This window comes from Scyliorhinus torazame, chromosome 8, assembly GCF_047496885.1.
Source record: "Scyliorhinus torazame isolate Kashiwa2021f chromosome 8, sScyTor2.1, whole genome shotgun sequence".
NCBI classification, from domain to species: Eukaryota; Metazoa; Chordata; class Chondrichthyes; order Carcharhiniformes; family Scyliorhinidae; genus Scyliorhinus; species Scyliorhinus torazame.
Genome location: NC_092714.1, coordinates 24,958,025 through 24,978,894, shown reverse-complemented (window position 1 = coordinate 24,978,894; position 20,870 = coordinate 24,958,025). Strand labels below are relative to the sequence as shown.

Here is a 20,870-nt window from a genome sequence, read left to right as displayed (position 1 = left end):
CTGGTATGGCAATTGCTCGGCTGAAGATCGCAAGAAACTGCAGTGTGGTGAACTCAGCCCAACGCATCACACAAGCTTGCCACCCTCACATTGATTCTGTCCACGTCTCCCGCTGCCTCAGGAAGGCAGACAGCATTATCAGAGACCCGTCCCACCCAGGCTTTGCCTTCTTCCAGACCCTTCCATCAGGCAGAAGGAAGGTACAGAAGTCTGAAGACCCGCACCTCCAGACATAGGAACAACGTCTTCTCCACAGCTACTAGACTCCTCAACGACGCTCCCTCGGACTGATCTGTTCCCTGTAAGAATACTATTCACAACATCCTATGTTGCTCTTGCTCATGTATTTGCTTTGTTTAGCCTCTTGTACCGCACTGTAACCAATCACTATTTGCCGATGTACCATTTGAGGGCTGGTTTAGCTCAGTGGTCTAGACAGCTAGTTTGTAATGCAGAACAAGGCCAGCAGCGCAGGTTCAATTCCTGTTCCAGTTTACCCGAACAGGTGCCGGAATGTGGCGACTAGGGGCTTTTCACAGTAACTTCACACTTGTGACAATAAAAGATTATTATAATTATTTGTCAATGTTCTCTGATGATTATTCTTTTGTCTACTATGTACGTACTGTGTACGTTCCTTCGGTCACAGAAAAATACTTTTCACTGTACTTCAGTTCATGTGACAAAAAAATCAAATTAAATCAAATCAGATGGCTCTCGTCCAAGAACTACCACTAAGGCCTTTTAACCCTAACAAACGGGCACCAAAAGTACTTATAATCCCCCAATTTAACCCCCATCGACCACACTGCAGAACAGGACGGGAAAAAGCCAACTACTCCCCCCAGCCGAAAAGTCAGCAGAGACAAGGGGAGGGAAACCTCAGCCTCAGAGCAGGGAACTACACGTGGACGTGCGGAGCTGGTGAGGGTCGACTCCGCAGAGCTCCCAGCGCAGAACCAGGCGCTGATGGACAAATTTCATCACCTCCGAGATCCAGAGACACAGGGAGGAGGTGAGAAGAGCCTTCTGGCCATCGAGATGGCAGTGGAAGCCGTGACGGCCCCATAAGGGAGGCAATGGACAAAATGGGGCAGAGACTAGAAGCCCAGGACAACTAGGGTCCTTGAAAGAGCCGCCAAGGACCAAGGGGACCGGATCGCTGCACTCGAGGCTGAAGTAGGGAACCTGGTTAGGATCTAGGAGGTGGTAAAGGACAACATCGATGATAAGGAGAACTGCTCGCATTGGCAGAACCTGAGAATCATGGGGCTGAAACAGGGAACGGAGGGGGAACCCCACAGAATATATTGCAGTGATGCTCGGAATGCTGGTCGGCGAGGATGGCATCGCCCGAGGTAGACTGCACCCTTGGGTCGCTTCGGCAGCAGCCCAGGGCTGGTGAACCACCATAAGAGTTAATCATGCGGTCCCACAGATATCACAATAAAGAGTAGATCCTGAGGTGGGCGAATGGGAAGGACATTCCACCCACTTGTACCAGGACATTGATGCAGACCTGGCCAAGCTGGGCAGAATTTAACGGTGTCAAATCCGAGCTCTACAAAGGTGGGGTGTGGTTTGGCATGCTCTACCCTGCCAATCTTTGGGTCACATATCAGGGGAAAGAGCATTACTTTGACGCCCCGGAGGCCAACAAGTCTGTCCAGAAAAATGGACTGGGCAAACAGCGATAGTGGGCAGGGACCAGAACAAGGGCTGCAAGAGGTTGAGAAGGGCAGGGGCGAACACAAGCCGTGGCGCGGAGGGAGAGTGGGGTAGGGTGGAGAGAGGGGGTTAAATAGGGGAGCCGAGGCGTGGAGGGAGGGGGGGGGGGTGGTGAGAGATAGCCGGGGGTTAAATAGAGGAAACCGACCGTTCGGGGAACCGCTGCACAAACGGGCAGGCTGGTGTAAGTGAGTATAACGAAGGAGGGGGCCATGGGGTGCTTCCTGGAAGGGAGGGTGCGCCTGGCAGCGGGGAAGGGGAAAACGGAGCTTTGGGCGAAAAGGGAAGGGGGGTGGTCAGGGGGGCCAGGGAAGGGGTTAAAGCCAAGAGACTAGGAGGGGGAGGCACAAGGTTGGGGGGCACAGGGAGAGAAGCAGAGGGGTGTGGGGATGGAAGGCGGAGGGTGGAAGGTAGAGCACTGGATGCAACAGGTTGCACGTGGCAACGACAAAAATGAGGAAGTTGTCGGTGGCCACCTTGAATAAGAAAGTGGCAGCCATCTTGAATGGCCTGTGAACAAGAGCAGGCCTGGACGAACAGGCCCAACCCACAGTAAGTATGGTTGACCCCACAGGAAGGGAGGTGGGCAATACCCTCCCCAATCCGGATTGTAACACGAACGCGAGGGGCCTCGCCCATCTCATGAGCCCAAGGATGGATATAGCCTTCCTACAGGAGATACACTTAAGAAAGAGGGACCAACTGTAGGTAAAGAAGGGCTGGGTGGGGCAAACGTTTCACTCATGCTTCAACATCAGGGAGAGGGGGGTGGCCATGCTAATCAACAAGACGGTTTCAATTACGGTGGCGAGCACAGTGATGGACCCAGGAGGGCTGAAATGTGATGGTCAGCGGGACCTCGGAAAGGGCCCTGGCAGTCTTGGTAAATATATACACCCCGAACTAGGAAGATGAAGAATTTGTCAAGAAGACGATGGCCGAAATCCTGGACCTAGACACCCACTAACTTATCGGATGGGGGTGCACGCTTGAACTGCGTAGAGGACCTGACAACAGACATATCCAACTTCAAGACAGGAACCGCGTCAGGTATAACATGAGAATTAAACACCTTTATGGAGCAGATTGGGGGAGGGGGGGGGGGCGAACCCGTGGGAGGTTCAAGCACCCGAGAAAGAAAAGAATTCTTCTTTTTCTCCCACGTGCACAAGCTCTCCGATAAGGAATTCTGCACAAAGATATCCCAAGCCATCAACGGTTATGTAACCTGCAACCAGAAGGGGGAGGTCTCACCCTTCACGTTCTGGGAGGCACTGAAGGCAGTGATAAGGGGTGAAATCATAGCTTATTGAGCCCTTGGGGATAGGAAAGAGAGGGTGACCGAGCAGTGGCTGATCGACTCCATACTGGAGGTGGATCGGTAGTACTCCACCACCCCAACTGTGGAATTGCTGGTGGAGAGGAAAAAGCTGCAGATGGAATTTGATCTGCCCCCCACAAGAAAGGCAGTCCACCACCTCTGCCAGGCACGGGGGGCCTTCTACGAGCACGGAGACAAGGCCAACCTCATGCAGGCACAGGCAACCAAGAAGGAAAGAGATAGGGCAGGTTACATACAGGAAAGGGAGGATGTTAGCAGACTCAGAAGAGGTTAACGAGGCCGTCACAAGCTTCTACCGAGGGCTAGACACCTCCAGGCTCCCGGAGGGGGACTCAGAGATGAAACAGTTCCTCGACAAACTGGACATACCAGTGGTGGGGGAGGTCCAGAAACTAGGGCTAGAGGCACCGCTGGAGCTGGGCGAAATTGTGAAATGCATTAATTCCATGCAGTCAGGGAAGGTGCGGGGGAAGGTAGAGCACTTGTTGCAACAGGTCGCATGTGGCAATGACAAAAATGAGGAAATAGTCGACAGCCATCTTGAATGGGAAAGCAGTGGCACCAGATGGGTTCCTGGTAGACTTTTACAAAGAATTTACAGCAGATTGCGGGAGATGTTCGACTCGCTGTCGAAGGGGGCCCTGCCGCCCAAGCCTCTATTTAACTGATCCTGATTAAGGACAAAGATCCAGCATAGTGTGGAGCATACAGATCCATCTCTCTCTTAAACACTCATGCAAAGTCCTAGCGAAAGCTCTGCCGAGGGGCCTGGAGAGCTGCCCGCCAGATGTGATCCGCGGAAGGTCAGATTGAATTTGTCAATGGCTGACAGCTAACAGCGAATATCAGACTCTTGCTGAATGTAATAATGACTCCATTCGGGGAGCGGACACCAGAGGTGATTGTTACAATGTTGATTATTATTGCTGTTTCTGTATTATTCTGCAGAGTTTGGATAATAAGTGCAAAATGCCAATAAAAATATTTTAAAAGAAAACCAAATTTACTCATAAATGTTTGAACTAATTATGTATACCAATCCACCTCCCCCAAAGATAACACAAATTTATGTCAGTATTAACTAAGGATTAAAACATCAAGACATCCCAAGTTTTCCTGTTTTGTGCACCACCAACAGCGAATAATAATTTTTCATTCATTCACGGGATGTGGGTGTTGCTGGCAATGCCAGCATTTATTGCCCATCTCTAATTGGACTCAAGGTGGTGCTGAACTGTCTTCTTGAACAGCTGCAATCTATTTGGTGTAGGTACACTCACTGTGCTGTTAGGGAAGGAGTTCCAGAATTTTGACCCAGCGACAGCGAATGAATGGCAAAATATTTCCAAGTCAGGATGGTGAATGACTAGGAGGGGAACTTCCAGGTGGTGGGGTTCCCAGGTATCTGCTGCTCGTGTCCTTCTAGATGGTAGTGGTCGTGGGTTTTGAAGGTGTTGCCTAACGAGGCTTGGTGAGTTATTGCAGTGCATCTTGTAGATGGTACACATGGCTGCCACTGTTAGTTGGTGCTGGAGGGTTTGAATGTTTGTGGAAGGGAAACAATCAAGTGGACTGCTTTGTCCTGGATGGTGCCGAGCATCTTGAAGCTGCACTCATCCTGGTAAGTGGAGAGTATTCCATTACACCCCTGACTTGTGCCACCTGGACTCCCTTTGGGGAGTCAGGAAGTGAGTTACTTGCGACAAGATTCTTAGGCTCTGACCTGCATGTGTAGTCACAGTATTTCTAAGGCTAGTCCAGTTCAATGGTAACCCCGAGGATGTTGATAGTGGGGGATTTAGCGATAGTAATGCCATTGAATGTCAAGGGGTGATAGTCAGAATATCTCTGGTTAGAGGTGGTCATTGCCTGGCACTTGTGTGGTGTGAATGTTAGTTGCCACTTGGCAGCCCGAGCCTGGATAGTGTCCAGATCTTCTTGCATTTGGAAATGGACTGCTTCATTATCTGAGGAATCGCGAATAGTACTGAGTGAACCTCTGACCTTATAATGAAAGGAATGTCATTGATGAAGCAGTTGTTGGGCCTAGGATACTAGCCTGAGGAACTCCTGCAATGATGTACTGGAACTGAAATATTTGACCTCCGGCAATCACAACCCTTCCTTTTTGCATGACTCCAATCAGCGGAGAGTCGTCCCTCCCGCCCACCGATTCCCATTGACTCCAGTTTAGCTAGGGCTCCTTGGTGCCATACTCGGTTAAATGCTGCCTTGGTGTCAAGGGCAGTCACTCTACCTTACCTCTGGAATTTAGCTCTTTTGTCCATGTTTGCAACAAGGCTGTAATGAGGTCAGGAGCTGAGCGGACCTGGCAGAACCCGTCAGTGAGCAGATTATTGCTGAGTAAGTGCTGCTTTAAAAAAAAGAAATTTAGAGCACCCAATTAATTTTTTCCAATTAAGGAGCAATTTAGCGTGGCCAATCCACCTACCCTGCACATCTTTTGGGTTGTGGGGGCGAAACCCACACAAACACGGGGAGAATGTGCGAACTCCACACAGACAGTGACCTAGAGCCGGGATCGAACCTGGGACCTCGGCACCGTGAGGCAGCAGGGCTAACCCTCTGCGCCACCATGCTGCCAGAGTAAGTGCTGTTTGATAGCACTGTTGATGACCCTTTCCATTACTTTATTGATAATCAATGATGATTTCTTGTGTTCAGGACGAGCCTGGGCAATTTTCCACATTGCCGAGTAGATGCCAATTTTGCAGCCGTCCTGAAACTGCTTGCCAAAGGGTACAGGAAGTTCTGGAGCACAAGTCTTGTGGACTACTGCCAGATTATTATCAGAGCCCATCCAATGCTTCAGCCCCTTCTTGATATCACATGGAGTGAATTGAATTGTCTGAGGACTGGCATCTCTGATGCTGGGGACCTTCGGAGAGGCCAAGACAAATCAGTGTCTTGGCACTTCTGGCTGAAGATTGTTGCAAATATTTCAGCCTTATCTTTTCAACTAATGTCCTGGGCTCCCCTATCATTGAGGATGGGGATATGAGTGGAGTCTCCTCCTACAGTGTGTTGTGCAATTGTCCACCACTATTCACAACTGGATGTGGCAGGACTTCATAGCTTCGATCTAATCCATTGGTTGTGGAATTGCTTAGCTCTGTCTATTACTTGCTGCTTATGCTGTTTGACACACAAGTAGTCCTGTGCTGTAGCTTCACCAGGTTGACTCATCATTTTTAGGTTTGCCCGGTGCTGATCCTGGCATGCCCTCCTGTACTCTTTGTTGAACCAAGTGGCCTGGTGGTAATGGTAGAGTGGGGGGATATGCTGGGTTATAGATTGTGGTTGAGTACAATTCTGCTGCTGCTGATGGCCCACATCGCCTAGTCTTGAGTTGTTAGATGTGTGTGAAATCTATCCCACAGAGCATAGTAGTAGTATCACACAGCACAATGGAGTGTGAAGACGGGACTAGTCTCCAGAAAGATTGTGCAGTGGTCACTTCTAGGAATAATGCATCGACAGATGCATCTACGGCAGGCAGATTGGTGAGAATGAGGTCAAATATATTTTCCCCTCTTGTTGGTTCCCTCACCATCTGCCGCAGACCAGTCCAGCAGCTGTGTCCGGCCAGCTCAGTCTGTAGTGGTACTACCAAGCCACTCTTGGTAATGGACATTGAAGTACATTCTGCACCATTGCTTCCCTCAGTGCTTGCTTCCTCCAAGTGGTGTTCAAGATGGAGGGGGCCAGTCGGTACATGGTAATCAGCAGGTTTCCTTGCCCATGTTTGACCAGATGCCATGAGACATCATGTAGATCTGGAGTTGATGCTGAAGATAACTCCATCCTGGCAGGTGGTGGGGCAGGCCATACCCAGGATGGTGATCATAGAATCATGGAGTTCCTACAGTGTAGAAGGCGGCCCTTGAGACCATTGAGTCCACACTGACCTCCGAAAGAGGACCCTACCCAGGCCCAAACCCCATACTAACCTCGTCACTCCACCTAGGGCCAATTTAGCATAGCCAATCCATCTAACCTGCACATCTTTGGACTGTGGGAGGAAACCAGAGCACCCGGAGGAAACCCACACAGACATGGGCCGAAAGTGCAAACTTCGTACAGCCAGTCACCCAACGTCGGAATTGAATCCAGGTCCCTGGCGCTGTGAGGCAGCAGTGCTAACCACTGTGCCACCATGCCGCCCAGATGGTTCCGTAAGTATGACTATATCAGCCTGTTGCTTGACCAATCTTTTCACCCAGGCCCCCAGAGGATTTTGCAGGGTCGACGGGCATTGTCACTTCCGGCGCCTATGCCTTATGTACTCATTTTTAGTGGTTTGATACAACTGATTGGCATACGGGGCTATATCAGAGGGCATTCAATTACATTGCTCTGCTGGAGTCACATGTAGGCCAGACCAGGCAAGAATGATGGGTGGGATTCTACGATGGCGAGTGTCCGCGATCGTGAACGCCGTCGCGTTTCACGACTGCACGAACGGGCCACCGGCAGCATCGATTCAGGCCCCGAAAAGGGGCCAGGCCGCGAGAAAAGTGGTGGGCGTGGCAGCAGAGCAGCACCGCCATCACGCGACTCCCGGATGATGTCGCGCCGTTTAATGTGCGCGATCCGTGCACAGGCCCCGACAGAGAGAGATGGCTGAGCCCCGCCGTGCCACTCCCAGGTCCCGGGACAATGACCTGGAGGCATTGCTGGACGCAGTTGAAGAGCGCAGGGCGATCCTGTGCCCAAGACGTGGCCACCGGTACCCTGCCAGCACAGTCAAGCGCAGCTGGCATGAAGTGGGCATCGCCGTCAGCGCTGTGGGGCACACCCCCTGCTCTGGAGACCAGTGCCGCAAGAAGCTCCACAATCTCACGAGGGCTGCCAGGGTAAGTACCCCGAGAGTTCCCCCGGCCCCCCCCCCCCACTACATGTTGTGCATCCCCCCCGCCCACGCAGTAGGGGGGGGCACTACGTTGCACCTGACCCACATGGGCACCACCCCCCCCTTGCGAGCTGCCATGGTGTGGTGCCCGGTGCCCAGTGCCGACCCCCCCCAGTCGTAATGTTGCCAACATCTGCGCATCTTGCTGCTGACCACCTAACTCTGATGCTTTTCCCCCCCCGCAGGACAAGACAGCCCACAACCATCGTGAGTGTGCAAGAACCGGAGGGAGATCACCTTGCTGCACCCCCTCACCGTCCATGAGCAGAGGGCTCTGGACATCACTGGGGGAGCCGCCACCCGGGAGGTAGCACCATGCCAGATCGGAGGAGCAGTACCAAGTGAGATTCCCCTGCCTGGCTACACTCCCTCAGTCCCTCAGCCCCCCCACCCCACCCCACCCCCCTCGCACTGCCCCCTCCACCCCCTAACCATCCCCTCACACTGCCCCCTCCACCCCCTAACCACCCCCCCCCCCCCTCACTCTCCACCCCCTCACACCCGACTCCGCGTGTCTAACGATACATGCTTTATTGTGTATTGCTCAATTCTGCATTCTTTATAATGGGCTGATTCATTTATAGAATAAGTTAACATCTAAGCGCAAAGCAGCTACTTCGTGAATTACTTTGGCTCTCTGTTACTTTATATAATGAACCAAATTCCCTTGTTCCCTTCTGCTTCTTGCATTCATTCTACGGATTCTGTATACTTGATTATGATCCGTTCTTTATTCTTTGAGCAAGTTTTGCTTGTTTACCATTTTATAGCCAAGTCCTTGGATTTGGATGATGAGCATAAACCATTTGAGCTGTAGTTGTTTGATTGCAGGATAACTTAAAATCCTAAATGGATTATGGCCATGTAAATTATTCATTAATCAGTTTGCACCAACGCCGATAGTCTTTGGCAAGCAGGCAAAGATAATTTCCTCACAGACTTTTAAATGCTAATTGTTCAGTCAACAATACTACACATCAATGATATGGAGTGGACTGATAGATGCCATTGGCATGGACGGTTGCTGCATCAAAACTGTGTATCTGCCTTGTCCTACCAACTATATATACATCCTCCCAACAATATATACGTGGTGTTTTTTAATGTAATGACACATCCAAAGGCGCTTCACAGGAGCATTATAAACATAGTATGATACCGAACTACATAAGGAGCTATTAGGTTAGATGATCAAATGTTTGGTTAAAGAGGTAGGTTTATGAAGTGTCTTAAGGAAAGTGAAGTAGAGAGGTGGAGAAGTGTAGGGAGGGAATTCCAGAGCTTGGACAACTGAAGGTATGGCCACCACAAAGAGCAATGGTAGGCTAATGTGTTTTTAGTGATGTTGATTCAGAGATAAATAAATCGGCCAGAACACCAGGGATATCGCCCCTACTATTTTTCAAAATAGTGCCGTGAAATCCTTCACATCCACTTACAAGAGCAGAAAAGACCTCAGTTTTAATATCTCACCTGAAAGATTGCAGTATTATTTTTCAGCTGCGCTCGGCAATCTAATACCAATGGTTTGGAAGTAGTTTTCAGACCACCAGTAAGGAATATCTCAAAATGACAGGCACTGTTGGACTTTGTCCCCCTTATTGGTGGCAGTTTATTTGAACTATGGCTGTCTCCCTGCAAGACACTGGTAACTGCAAATGCTACAGCTCAAAACATCCAGTAATAGTTCTGAAGACTTGTGCTCCAGTGTTTGTTGCACCTCCTAGCCAAGCTGCCCCATCTACAGCAACAACACAGCTTCTACCAGACATGATAAGTGGAAAGCTGCCTCGGCATGTCCTGTCCACAAAAGGCAGGAGACATCTGACCCTACCAATCAATCTACTCTCGAACATCAGTAAAGTGATGGAAGGTGTATCGACAGTGCTATCAAGCAGTATTTACACAGCAATAACCTACTCAATGATGCTCAGTTTGGGTTCTGCTAGGGCCACCTGGCACCTACCCTCATTATAGCCTTGGTTCAAATATGGACAAAGGAGCGGAGTTTCAGAGGTGAGGTGTGATCCATACACCTGACATCAAGGCAGTGCTTGACCAGGTGTGGCATCAAGGAGCCTTTGTAAAACTGAAGTCTATGGGGATCAGAATGGAGTCATAACTAGCACAAAGGAAGATGGCTATGATTGTTGGAGGCCAGTCATCTTAATCCCAGTGTCATGGCCCCAGTAAAACATCAACCAATTTTTAAATTTCAAAACTGACCACAAGAGGCAGCAAAATATGACAGCCCAAGAATCACCTGACTTCTTTTGTGGATTGAAACCACTCCCATGTCTCAAGAGGGAACAAAAGGAAATGCCCAGACTGACGCTGTCCCAATGCTCTTTCCTGAAATGAATTCATAAGTGAATGCTCAATTCAATGGGTCATTTTAACTCAAAGACACTGGCTGTCTCAAATTCTCAAAGTGTCAAATGACAACACATGGTGTATAATCAAAATGCTAACCTTTGTTTGGAAAATGGACTTTGAACTTGTGGAGGTCACGCGACGAGGAACCCATGTCTATGGCCGGTTTGAAATCAGCAGAAGCTGCTCGCAAACAGAGAGAGAAGCTCCATCAAAAGCCATTAAATTATCTGCAAGCTGTCAAGCAGCCAAGGTAATTTACCACAAATACCTTGAAAGTTGGTGATTCCAACAGAAAGAAAATGACTCCCCAATCTATTCCAGCTAAAGTTCACCTTTATTTTAAAACTCACAGTCTTGCTGCTCAATTGTTTAATTGGGTGCACTTTAAGGGTAAGAAACCCCCCCCCCTTACATCCAAATTTACTGATTATGGGCAATAAAAAGCAACATAAATTCTGTCTGTGATACAATTGTGTGCTATAGTCCTGGATCAATCCATTGCAAATGAGCCAAATCTGATTTTAAAGAAAGTGGAAGAAGGGAAGTAAGCAGTCAAAATTCATAAAATAACAAACAAAAGGGATTACAGCAGTAAGCTTTGAGAGTACCAATAATGAAAAATAAGATGATGATGCAAATATATTAATACAAGAGAACTTATCTTGGCCAAAATTAGCATCCCTAAACATACTTGACCTTGTCCTACCAATCCATCTGTCACAAATGCACCTGTCCATGACAGTATTGATAGGACTGACCACCGCACAGTCCCTTGTGGAAACAAAGTTGCATCTTCGCATTAAGGGGACCATCCATCTCATTGTGTGGCACTACCATCATGCTAAATGGGATAGATTCATGCACAGATCTTGTAACTCAAGACTGGTGATCCATCAGGTGCTGTGGGCCATTAGCAGCAGCCGATTTGTATTCAATCCCAACCAGTAACTGCATGGCCCGACATATCCCATCAAACTGAGTCGACGACCCTAGTTCAGTGAAGAGTACAGGAGGACATACCCACGAGGCCGAAACTTGGAGAAGCCACAACACAGGACTACTTGTATGCCAAGCAGCAGTAGCAGCATGCAACAGGCAGAGCTAAGCAATCACACGATCAATGGATCAGATCTAAACTCTGCAGTCTTGCCACATCCAGGCTCCACAAATATTCCCATCCTTAATGATGGCCTAGCCCAGCATAGCAAAAGACAAGCTTGAAGCATTTGCCACCATGTTCAGCTAGGAGTGTAGAGTGGATAATCCACCTTGGATTCTTTGGACAATTTGATTCACTCACCCAATATCAAAAATTGGCTGAAGCCATGAAAAGGGTATGGACGTTGATAACATTTCAGCAACAATACTGAAGACACACTCCAGAACTAGCCACCCCCCAAACCAAGCTGCTTCAGCACAGATACAACACTGGCATCTCCAAAGAGAGAAACTAACCATTTTCCCTTGAAATTCAATGGCATTACTTTGCTGAATTCCCCTCCATCAATATCCTCAGGGGTTGTCATCGATCAGAAATAAACCGGACGAGTCATATAAATATTGTGTCTACACGAGGTCAGAGGCTGGGAATTCTGCAGTGTGTCGCTCACCTCCTCGTCTCCCCAAAGTCTGTCCACGATCTACAAGGCTTTAGTCGGGAGTCTGATTGAATATACTCCACTTGCCTAGATGAGTGCTGCTCCAACAAGACTCAAGAACCCAGATACCATCCAGGACAAAGCAGCCACTTGATTGGCACCTCATCCACCACAACCCAGAGTACTTAAGGAAATGGCTCTAGAAATAGCGGATGCATTGGTGGTCATCCTCCAAGATTCTATAGCCTCTGAAACAGTTCCTGCAGATTGGAGGGTAGCTAATGCAACTCCACTATTTAACAAGAGAGGTGGAGAGAAAACAGGGAATTCTAGACTAGTAAGCCTGATATCGGTGGTGGGGAAAATTCTAGAATTCATTGTCAAAGATTTAATAGCAGAGCACTTAGAAAACAGTGGCAAGATCAAAGAGAGTCAGTATGGATTTATGAAGGGTAAATCAGGCTTGACAAATCTACTGGAATTCTTCTAGGATGTAACTAATAGAGTTGATGAGGAGGAACCAGTGGATGTGGTATATTTGGACTTTCAGAAGACTTTTGACAAAGTCCTGCATAAGAAATTAGTGCCTAAAATTGAAGCGCATGGGATTAGGAATAGTATATTGAGATGGATAGAATACTGGTTAGTAGACAGGAAGCAAAGAGTAGGAATTAATGGGTCTTTTTCAAATTGGCAGGCAGTGACTAGTGGGGTACCTCAGGGATCAGTGCTGGGACCCCAGCTATTCACAATATATATTAATGATTTAGACGAGGGAACAAAATGTAACATCTCCAAATTTGCAGATGACATCAAGTTGGGTGGGAGGATGCGCTGTGAGAAGGATGCAGAGATCCATCAATGTGATTTGGACAAGTTGAGTGAGTGGACAAATGGCAGATGCAGTATAATTTGGATAAATGTGAGGTTATCCACTTTGGTAACAAAAACGAGAAGGCAGACGATTATCTGAATGGCCATAAATTAGAACAGGGGAATAAGCAACGAGACCTGGGTGTCTTTGTTTACCAGTCACTGAAGGTAAGCACGCAGCTCCAGCAGATGGTAAAGAAAGCAAATGGTATGCTTGCCTTCATTGCGAGACGATTTGAGTACAGGCGCAGGGATGTCTTGCTGCAGTTATACAGGGCCTTGGTGAGGCAATAGTGGGTGTAGTTTTGGTCTCCTTATCTGAGGAAGGATGTTCTTGCTCTGGTTTCCTCTCACAATCCAAAGATGTGTGGGTTAGGTGGATTGGCTATGCTAAATTGCCCTTAGGGTCCAAAGTTAGGTGAGGTTACGGGGGTAGGGTGGAGGTGGTGTGGGCTTGGTTATAGGGTGCTCTTTCCAAGGGCCGATGCAGACTCGATGGGCTGAATGGCCTCCTTTTGCACTGTAATATTCTATGAATCTATGATAACTTCAACCCCACATCCCTGCATACTCCCTCTTCCCCGATAACCTTTCACCCCCTTGTTTATCAAGAATCTATCTAGCTGTGCCTTAAAAATATTCAATGGTTCTGCATCCACTGCCTTTCAAGGAAGAGAGTTCCAGAAACTCAAGACGCTCCGAGAGAAGGGATTCTCCTCATCCCCATCTTAAATGAGCGACCCCTTAATTTTTAAACAGTGACCCCTAGATCTGGATTCTCCGACAAAATGAAACATCCTCTTCACATCCACCTTGTCAATACCCTTCAGGATTTTAAAGGTTTTGATCAAGTCGCCTCTTACTCGTCTAAACACTAGTGGATATAAACCTAACCTCTCCAAACCGTTCTTCATAAGACAAACTGCCCGGGGGAATCACGTGATGCAGGTGTGGGAATAGCAGCGTTTCGGTGGGCTCTGGCACTGCTCATCTTTTAATCCTTCATGTATCCTCTTCATGCGGCATATACTTGCCTAATCCGGAGTGAATACACCGTAGTACATCCCTGGAAGATTTCTGGCTGAGTATTGGAGACAAAATACCAGGAATCCCAAGAAAATCATCGATAAAAGGGAGCAGTCGAAAGCAACTGGCCTGGCTGGAGCCGACTCCTCAATCTGGCGATTTGATCCTCGAGCGAGCTCTTGATCCAGCACTCTCAAAGGCTTAGCAAATGACGACTGCGAACACCATTAGAGTCATATGTCACAAAATCGATTAGCTGGCACAGAATATTAGTGCTCCTGAGACGGAGCTGCAGAATAGAAATAAGAGGGCTGATGAAACGGAAGAAAGGATCCTGAATGTTCAAAATGTAACCTCCTCAGCGGAGGACCGCTTGCAATCCTTGGAAAACCAGCTGTGTGGTCTGTCAGAAATCCTGAAGGATCTGGAGAGCCGAGGAAAGAAGAAAAATGTCCGGGTTGTCCATTTGTCAGAAGGAGTGGAGGGTAAGTCCCTAGGGGCTGCACGGTGGCACAGTGGTTATTCATGTGAGAGTACCCTTTAAGAAATGGGTGTTTAAGAAATGTACCTTTAAGAAATGGAGCTGCTCATGTTACTGGAGTGATGTCAGAGTGTGGGTGGAGCTGAGCTCTACTTCTGCTTTTTGGTTTCAGTTTGAGAAAGCTTGGGTGTGTCTGTGTTTTTCAGTGAGCTGAATCTGAAGTGAAAAGTGAGCTGCTCTGCTGTTGATCTCTGCCATCAAAAGACTATCTATGGATCATTTGCCGAACTCATTATTGTAAAAAGGTCTCAGTATTAAATGTAAACCTAATGTGTTCCTGTTTGAAGGTTTGTTAAGTCTTTTGGATGTAAAAGGACAGCATACAGGTTACTTAGTGTTGTATTCTTTGGGGGGTGTATTTGATTTACTGGTTGCTAAGATATTCACTGTTTGTTTTAAAAAGGTTAACTTGAGTTCATAGAATAAACATTGTTTTGTTTTTAAAAAAACACTGGTCCATTTTCTGCTGTACCATACCTGTAGAGTGATCCGTGTGCTCCCCTTACCACAATCTATTAAATGCTGTGGGTCAGGGGAACTCCATGATACACTTTGGGATTCTCTAAACCCTGGCCCATAACAGTTAGCACTGCTGCTTTGCAGCGCCAGGAACCCGGGTTCAATTCCGAACTTGGGTGACTGTGTGGGGTTTCCACTTCCTCCCAATGTCTGTGGGTTTCCTGCGGGTGCTCCAGTTTCCTCCCACAGTCCAACGATATTATTATGTGCAGGTTAGGTGGATTGACCATGCTAAATTGCCCCTTTGTGTCCAAAAGGTTAGGTGGGGTTAGTAGGATAGGGTCAAGACATGGGCCAAGGTAGGGTACTCTTTCCAAGGGTCGGTGCAGATTCAATGGGCCGAATGGCCTTCTATACTTTTGAGATTCTTTCAAATTATTTGTGAGCTGGCTGCCACATTTTCTTAAGTGTATTAATTTGGAAAGGGAACATTGTATCTTGTCTTTGAGGCCTGGGGTCTCATGAGTTTGTGGATCACCAAAGAGTATTGGAAGTGATGAGGTGTGGTGGGATTTGGCTCCAAGAGGGAGCGAGGGTCTCTTTCTTCCAAGATTTCCTGGCCACAACATAACAAAAGCATACAGGCTTCAATGAAGTTGGAAAACAATTCAAGGTTGCTGGAGTGAATTATGTCCTGCTCTATCCTGCGACACGGAGGATCATATCCGTGAAGACATCGATAATCCCATGAAGACATTCGATAATCTGGCTAGTCCCTTGGCTTTTGTGAACTACACGGAAGGCAATCATTTGGAGCAACAATCTGCAGCTTGCAGAAATATCTGGACCGTTTCCCAGTTAAAATGCTTTCTGCTTGATCTTATGCTGTTATTTATTACGTTAACAGGGAAGTATTAAAAATTGAGCACCATACTGGATATTTTGTCCTTAAGAATCTCACAAACTTCATTTATCTTGAATGCACAACACCCTTCAGCATGTTCCTTTGAGGTAAGGGGTGCGCTGTGTAGGTGGAATAGTAGTTGGGCCCGTGATAGATATCAGATTTATCTTCTTATCCATATGTTTATGATGGTAATATAGGTTTCTTTGGTATCCTTACTTCAATCATGATAGATACAAGTAGCGCTACTGCCGAGAGGTGGGTGAGAGGTTTAGGTCTTCACGGGTGGGGTCCAAATATGGGAAGGGCATTGGCTCCCATTCTCATTCAGGCTTATCTTTACTCCTCTTTTCTGAGGAGCATTTCTCCCAAATGTTATGAAAGAATGGTTGTAGGTTAGTCTTACAGGTCCTCATGTGTTGAGGTTTGTCCCCTTACAACTAATATCGTTGTGCTTTTCTTTGTATCTTTTTCACTTTGGGGTTAAAGACTTGTTAACTGGATCCTACATTGGTATGCCTGGAGATGGGGGAGGTACGTTTTGGTGCACAATTGAACATGGCGCAAAAATCCTTTCCTATATTTTTTCTGGCTGATTCAGCAATGGCGGTTGCTGCTCTAAAAATATGCATCTGAAATGTGCAAGATCCTGGGCTGGATTCTCCATCGACGGGATCCTCCATTTCGCTGCCAGCGCACTCACTCCTGCGGATTTCCCGACGGCATGTGGGTGCCCACAATGGGAAACCCCATTGGCCGGCTGCCGGGACGGAGAATCCCGTTACCAGCAGGGGTGCGCCGCACCAGAAAACGAGAATCCCTTCCCCCGTCTTTCCTTAAAAAAAAAGAGAAAGTTGACATAGCTTTGCAGCAGGAAACTCATTTAGCTGACAAGGCGCACTTAAAATCCAAACTGGGTGGGACAAGTGTTTTTTGCCTCTTTCTCGACCAGAATATAATAATAATCTTTATTAGTGTCACAAGTAGGTTTACATTAACACTGCAATGAAGTTACTGTGAAAATTTCCCAGACGCCACACTCCGACGCCTGTTCGGGTACACTTGGGGAGAATTCAGAATGTCCAACTCACCTAACAAACATGTCTTTCGGGACTTGTGGGAGGAAACCAGAGTACCTGGAGGTAACCCACGCAGAGACGGGGAGAACGTGCAGACTCCACATCGACAGTGACCTAAGCCGGGAATCGAACCCGGGTCCCTGGCGCTGTGAAGCAACAGTGCTAACCACTGTGCTACCATGCCGTCCCTGTCGTCGTGGCATTGCAATATTAGTCATCAAAAATCCACCTTTCAAAGTAGAGAACTGTGTGAAGGGCAAGGGGTGGGGGGTAGATATGTGATTGTCAAGGGACTTTTGTGAGGAGAATCTGTCTCGATAATGAAAGTGTACAATCCATCAACTTGACTCCCTGATTTCATGGAATTTGCTGAGTTGGCCTTTGCTCACTCCTTTGTTGGTGGGGACTTCAATTGTCACCTTAACCCCATGGTGGACAAGCTCCGAATAACCACAAGTCCTCCCACCCAACAGGCAAGTGCACCATTATCGGTTTGTGAGGAGGTGGGGTACTTGCGTGGCTGGAGAATTCTGCATCTAAAGAATTTACTTGTTTCTCTGCTCCTCATCAATGTCTTACTACAATTGACTACTTCATGCCAAGTACGATCTTGCACTTGATGGCCTCCCACTCTATAATGTTGTGATCTCCGATGATGCTCGTGTTTTTCTAGAATCTTTGCTCAAGGCCCCCCCCCCCCCCCCCCCAGCGATCTAGATCATGGAGATTTGACGCATATTTGCTCAGGGACAAATGCTTTACTGCCTACTTGGAGAAGGAATTTGATCTATTCCCTCTCTGATGTGAGCCCCATCCCAAAATGTGAGAAACCTGTAAGGCTTATGCTGGAGGGCTACTAATTTCTTACACAGGTAACAAAAGGTGAAATGTTGGCGTGGCAACACCAATTGGAAGTAAAATTACCAGGAGGCAGAGAGGGAGTAAGGTTGGAATCCTAATCGCATGTTGTTGGGGGAAATTAATACAATTCGCGCAGCGCTGGGCTCCTTGCTGACTCAGCGGGCTGAAAGGAGTTAAAGTTTACAAATGTAACACTGTATGAGTTTGGGAACAAACTGTGTTGATACCTGGCCTTTTTGGAAAGGAGGGCGGTTGACTCTAGGGCTATTCCCTCAGTGCCAGGTGGAACTATTAAAACAGAGGATATCAACAGAGAATAAAGGGTTTTAATGCCGAGTTATACAAAATGGGCCAGTCCGTGGAGGCACTGACACTTATGGAGCGCTTCTTCTCTTCCCTGAAGTTCCCAACAATCTCCAAAGACCGAAGGGTAGTCCTGAATGCTCCCATTTCTGAAGGGAAGTGGCTTTGGCCATGAGGGAACTTCAACCTGGTAAGGCCCAGGGCCTGATGGTTTTGGATGCAAAGTTTACAAGGAATTTGAAGACCCGTTAATGGGCCTGCTGATTGGCATATATAAAACTCAATTGAAGTAGGTCTGCCGCTGCAGAATTTGAAGGCAGGCAAGAATCCGGAAGAGTGAGTATCCTACAGGCCATTGTCACTCCTGAATCTAGATTTGAAACTGTTGTTTAAAGAGTTGGCATTGCGCCTGGAAGGAATTCTCCCGCTGATCATCCAGAGTCATCAGACTGGATTCAATAAAAGCTGAATTTCTGTAACAATATCAGGAGATTATTGAATGTGATTCAGGTCTTTCAAAAATCAGTGTTAAATGGGCTAGTGATTTCCTTAGATGCATAGAAAGCTTATGACTGGGTGGAATGGAATGACTTATTTTATAATCTGCAGAAAGTCAGATTGGGAGGAGAGGACGTTAAGTGGATGCAGGTGCTTACAGATGGTTATAGGTCTGAGAAATTTAGCCTTAGCATAGGACATATCCCCGTTATCATTTGCAATAGCTATAGAGCCTCTGGCAGAGTCAATTAGCCAGGACCCTTCGATTTATAATCTACATCTTGGGAGGGAAGCAGCATCAGACCATGCTATAAGTTGTTGATGTGTGGCTTTTTGTATCTATTGGCTTTTTGCTTCTGTTCCCGCTATTATCGATGAGGGGCCCCTCATCCATTTGGCTCGACTTTGAAGCGGGCCAGTCTGTGTACTCCTTACAGGCCCTGTTGTTCCACAGGGATTTCAAGGCTGGAACTGTGAAGTGCAAGAATCCTATAATTATCAACACTCTTAGAGCGTTGGTCAGTGCAAAGATGTGCAGGTTAGATTAATTGGCCACGCTAAATTGCCCTTAGGTTACGTGGGGTTACGGAGAAAGGGTGGAGGTGTGGGCTTAAGTAGGGTGCTCTTTCCAAGAACCAGTGCAGACTGGATGAGCCGAATGGCCTCCTTCTGCACTGTAAATTCTATGATTCTGTCAGTTGCAAGGGAGATTAAAATGAACTTCCACACTCTCTCCCATTCAGGGAAACCTCGATTTCCCATCAGGTCTTATGGATCAAAGATTCAATATCTAGCGAGATAGAGGCATTTCTAGGTTGGGAGTCATGTTCAGTGTCATCTTTTGAGCAGCTACTCCAACAATTTGATATCCGAGACACTCCTTTTCTAAAATATCTGCAACTTGAGCCTTTATCCTCAATAAGATATCTATGCATCTTGACGCTTCGGTCTCCCTGGTGGAAAGAAAGTCCTGATTTCTGCGGAACCTAAACAGTAAGTTTTGTGTCCTAGATCCCGTGTGAGTATATCAGGAACATTGTAGTCTTAGGAAAATGACCTTACCGTCAATATTGATGAGTGGACCTGAGGTATTATATGGGAATATACCAATAGAATTTCTGTATGTAATTGAACAAATGAGACTCAGCTCAAAATATTACACCATCTGCATATTACACAGAGCCTCAGATACAAGTTTGATCCTGCCATATCCTTGACGTGCCTAAAGTACCAGGTAGTCGAGGGTGACTACGCACACTGTGTATGGTCCTGTATCAAAATTCAATTCTACCGGTCTAGCATAAAGAGCTTCAGAAGATATATGGCACAGCCTTACAATTTGATCCTTTATTCCTAATTATGGGGCCACCAGATGGGCGAATCATCGATGTTAACAAAAAAGGCTGTATAAAGTCCTAACTTTTGCAGCATGGCAGAATATCCTCTGCTCCTGGATTAGCAATTAGAATCCTGCTATTCAAAATTGGAATAAAATTGTCATGGAATGTATCCCTATGACCTTTCTGACTTCCATATTCCATTCTGAATCAGATGCATTCCGAAAAGTCTGGGACCTCTCTCCAATTTATAGGTTCCGCTATGTCCGACTTGTTCCTCAAGATTTTCTGTAAATAATGCAGCACTGTTCAGAATTCGATAAAGGTGTGCTTCAAATTACTATGTTTATACGGCTTTATCCTCTTCTCCCCAATTCTCCAGCTTACCTTTTGTCTGGTTGGAGGCGATAAGTTTAAGAACCAAATGTGTTGCCGTTCTCGTGTCATTTTCTGTATTTATATATGCAGAAGCACTTTTACTTAGAGTTTTGAGGGCTAGTTCCGTTATCTATAAAAAGACAATCTTCCCATTGCTGGTATTAGTCTCCCACACCACGAGCTTTTATTTTCCACCATTATCAAAGGGGAGGCGGTGGTGCAGCGGTATTGTCACTGGACTAGTAGGCCAGAGATCCAGGGTAATCAGAGGTGCCAACCTTCTCCAACAGAAATCAGTATTCCAGATACCAAAAGTCAGTATTTTGTCAGTAAAATAATTTCAAAGAAAAAATGCCCACCAATCTGAAGTCTAACTTTACACCTTTATTGAATAATTCTAAAACACGAATGGAAAAAGTGCAAATCTCATATTTTTACACATACATGTGTGGGTGTTTTCAAATCAAGTTTCAAACATTCAGTAAATCTAAGAATTAAAAACATGAACAAAACATTTGTCTAATTTAAGAACCAAATGTGCAGGAAGGCACAGTGGTGCCTCTCGGTGCCAAGGAGCCGGGATTGACCCCGGCCCCCTGACTGAGTGGAGTTTGCACATTCTCCGTGTCTGCGT

The 20,870-nt window shown here is 47.0% G+C and overlaps 1 protein-coding gene across 2 annotated transcripts in view; it reads right to left on the bottom strand.

Annotated features, from left to right (window-relative positions):
* zbtb21 (zinc finger and BTB domain containing 21) overlaps positions 1–20,870 on the bottom strand; it is a 77,572-nt gene that overhangs the window by 18,829 nt on the left and 37,873 nt on the right. Inside the window, exon 2 of one of the 2 annotated variants that reach the window (XM_072513171.1) lies at positions 10,476–10,559. The exons of the other annotated variant lie outside the window; for it this stretch is intronic. The gene's annotated coding sequence lies outside the window, so the exon portion shown is untranslated. The remainder of the gene's footprint in view (positions 1–10,475; positions 10,560–20,870) is intronic. 2 annotated transcript variants of the gene reach the window in all.